The sequence below is a fragment of the Rhinopithecus bieti genome, unplaced genomic scaffold (assembly GCF_001698545.2).
Source record: "Rhinopithecus bieti isolate Rb0 unplaced genomic scaffold, ASM169854v2 scaffold_28547, whole genome shotgun sequence".
Classification (NCBI taxonomy): Eukaryota; Metazoa; Chordata; class Mammalia; order Primates; family Cercopithecidae; genus Rhinopithecus; species Rhinopithecus bieti.
In genome coordinates this window covers 3,451,467-3,455,285 of record NW_016813480.1, presented here as the reverse complement: position 1 = coordinate 3,455,285, position 3,819 = coordinate 3,451,467, and the positions used below count along the sequence as shown (strand labels likewise).

General features: G+C 40.6%; 1 long non-coding RNA gene across 6 annotated transcripts in view; it reads right to left on the bottom strand.

Moving 5' to 3' along the window:
• The window catches only part of LOC108512943 (uncharacterized), a 97,681-nt gene that overhangs the window by 47,859 nt on the left and 46,003 nt on the right, over positions 1 to 3,819 (bottom strand). The gene's annotated exons all lie outside the window — the stretch shown is intronic.

Sequence of the window (3,819 nt, the reverse complement as noted above, 5' to 3'; positions counted from 1 at the left end):
CAACCCCATCAAAAAGTGGGCAAAGGATATGAACAGATACTTCTCAAAAGAAGACATTTATGCAGCCAACAGACACGTGAAAAAATGCTCATCATCACTAGCCATCAGAGAAATGCAAATCAAAATCACAGTGAGATACCATCTCACACCAGTTAGAATGGTGATCATTAAAAAGTCAGGAAAAAACAGGTGCTGGAGAGGATGTGGAGAAATAGGAACACTTTTACACTGTGGGTGGGACTATAAACTAGTTCAACCATTGTGGAAGACAGTGTGGCTATTCCTCAAAGATCTAGAACTAGAAATACCATTTGACCCAGCCATCCCATTACTGGGCATATACCCAAAGGATTATAAATCATGCTGCTATAAAGACACATGCACACATATGTTTATTGTGGTACTATTCACAATAGCAAAGACTTGGAACCAACCCAAATGTCCATCAATGACAGACTGGATTAAGAAAATGTGGCACATATATACCGTGGAATACTATGCAGCCATAAAGAAGGATGAGCTCATGTCCTTTGTAGGGACATGGATGAAGCTAGAAACCATCATTCTGAGCAAACTATTGCAAGAACAGAAAACCAAACACCGCATATTCTCACTCATAGGTGGGAATTGAACAATGAGAACACTTGGACACAAGGTGGGGAACATCACACACCGGGGCCTGTCGTGGGGTGGGGGGAGAGGGGAGGGATAGCATTAGGAGATATACCTGATGTAAATGACAAGTTAACAGGTGCAGCACACCAACATGGCACAGGTATACATACGTAACAAACCTGTAGGTTGTGCACATGTAACGTAGAACTTAACGTATAATTTAAAAAAGAAAAAAAGGAAACTATAAAACACTGTTGAAAGAAGTTATAAAACACACTGAAAATAAATATTAAAAATAAATAAACAGAACACGAGTGAGTTCTGGGATAATATCAAGGAGTCTAAAGGACTAAGATTCGTTTTTATTTTGTCCAAAGAACTTCCTTTAACATTTCTCTTTTTAAAATCTTTTTCGAAATAGGGTCTGAATCTGTCACCCAGGCTGGAGTGCAGTGGCAGGATCATGGCTCACTGCAGCCTCAATCTCCTGGGCTCAAGCAATTCTCCCACCTCACTCTCCCAAACAGCTGGGACTACAGGTGCATGCTACCACACATGGCTAACTTTTTAAGTTTTATAGAGACAGGGTCTTGTTATGTTGCTCAGGCTGCTCTTGAACTCCTGGCCTCAAGCGATCCTTCCTCCTTGGCTATTATTACTATTACTATTATTGTTTTGGAGATGGAGTTTCACTCTTATCACCCACACTGGAGTGCAGTGGCACGATTTCTACTCATTGCAACCTCTACCTCCTGAGTTCAAGCAATTCTCGTGCCTCAGCCTCCCGAGTAGCTGGGATTACAGGCACCCACCACCACACCCAGCTAATTTTGTATTTTAGTAGAGACGGGGTTTCGCCATGTTGGCCAGGCTGGTCTTGAACTCCTGACCTCAAGTGATCCACCCGCCTTCGCCTCCCAAAGTGCTGGAATTACCGGTGTGAACCACTGCGCCCAGCTATATTGTTAAAATATGATCAAACAGTATTGAATGCTACAGAGAAATATTTCATGAAAGGAAGAGTTGAACTTCATTGCTGTCTTATGTTGAGAAATTTCCTCAGCTACCCCAGTCTTCAGCAACCACCATCCTGATCAGTCAGCAGCCGTTAACATCAAGGCAAGATTCTCCACCAGCAAAAAGATTATGACTTGTTGAAGACTCAGATGAATGTTAGCATTTTTTAAACAATAAAGTCTTTTTAAATTAAGGTAGGTACATTGCTTTTTTAGGCATAATGCTATTAAACACTTAATAGACTACAATATAGTGTAAGCATAATTTCTTTTTTTTAGAGATGGGGTCTCACTGTGTTGCCCAGGCTGGAGTACAGTGGTGCAATCATAGCCCACTGCAACCTGGAACTCCTGGGCTCAAGCAATCCTCTCACCTCAGCCTCCCAAGTAGTTAGGACTTCAGCTGTGTGCCACCATGCCCAGGTAATTTTTTTTTTTTTCTTAGAGATGGGGTCTCACTATGTTGTCCAGGCTGGTCTGGAATTCCTGTCCTGTAACAATCCTCCTGCCTCAGCCTGTAAGCCTCACTTTTACATGCATTGGGAAACCAAGCAATTTGTGTGACTGACCTTATTGTCTTATTTGCTTTATCGCAGTTGTCTGGAACCAAACCCACAATATCTCTAAGGTGTATCTGAATATGGGGCAATGGATTTTCCAACATCCTTATCTCCAACTTCTAGTATCTCTGTTATTTTTGGATCCAGGTTTAATGATTGATTTTTCTTCCATTTAGGAGTCATATTTGTCTTCTTCTTTGTATGCCTGATAATTTGTTATTGGATGCTGAGCATCATGAATTTTGGTGTGTTGGTTGCTGTATCTTGTTATGTTTGTCTAATGCTGGATTTTGTTATGGCATGCTGTTAAATCACTGGGAGTCAGCTGTATTCTTTTGATGCTTGCTCTTAAGCCTAATGTGTCAGGTCCAGAATAACTTTTAGTCCAGGGCTAATGAAGCCCCACTACTACAGAAACATTCTTCTGAGAATTCTGGCACATGCCCCAGCTGCAACTCTTCACTGGTGGAAACATGGACTATTCTGAGCCTTGTTTGAACTCTAGGAATTGTTCTGCTTACTCTTTCTCAGGGTTCTTTCTCTGACCTCAGAGAGTTTCTTATCATGCCGACACAGATCCGTACTCAAAGGCTTGACAGAACCCGCTGTTTCCAGAGCTGTATCCACTTCCCCGCCACAGCTCCCTCTTCCCCAACACACCGTTTCTTAAGTTCCAGCCACCTTAGCTTTGATCTGTTCAACCCACAAGGACCACTGGGTTTTATTCGGATTTTCCTCTCTGCACTGCAGCCTGCAAACTGCTTTTAAGTGGTAAGCTCGTGCAATAATAAAACACACAGTTTCTCAGGAATCACAATACTGGGCCGCCTTTTGGTGTCTGAAAAACCGTTTTTAAATATATTTTGTCCAATTTTCTAATTGTTTAAGGGGGTAGGGTAAATCGGGTCCCATGACTCCCCTTGGCTGGCAGTAGGAGTTACAGCTGGTGACAATTTGTTAATTGGGTGAAAACTTGAAGCTGGCTCACCGATTTATTAGCATTGAGGTACACCTGAGTTTGATCCCGATCAGACAATCAATGCATTGTCCTGAAATGTATGAACCTGATATCCATAATTGCCCAATGTTTTGTCTGAATATTTTTGGACACATGCCCAAGCCATTAAGCAGTCTGGTATACAATGTGAGCCTTTGGCTTCCCAATGAGAAGACTGATAAAAGAAAGAAGAAAAAAATATATCTCCTTTAAGGGCTGGAGACAGAATGCTTAAATATCTACATTACAATGTTCAAGTAGGTTACAAATATATAAAATTGCACACTAGATAAACTAACACATTATTTTAAAGTATTGCCTTTTCCCACTCTTGCTGAATCACTGAAATGATTCTATTTAAACTCTCACATGCATCTTTGACTTTATTAATTTATTTTGTCATTGCTATAATCTGAGTTATCTAAAACATCATCTTTGTGCCATCGAATTTGCTTGAGCTTCAGCACTCTTTGACTTTCTATGTATGTTGCTGGACATTTTACCCAGGTGCAAATATGCATTCATGTTTCAGGAAACAGCTAGTTGTGTCATTTTTTTTTTTTTCCATTTGGCAGTCACCTTATGTAAAACATTTACTGTGTGGCTTTGTAAGTTATATATATATATATAT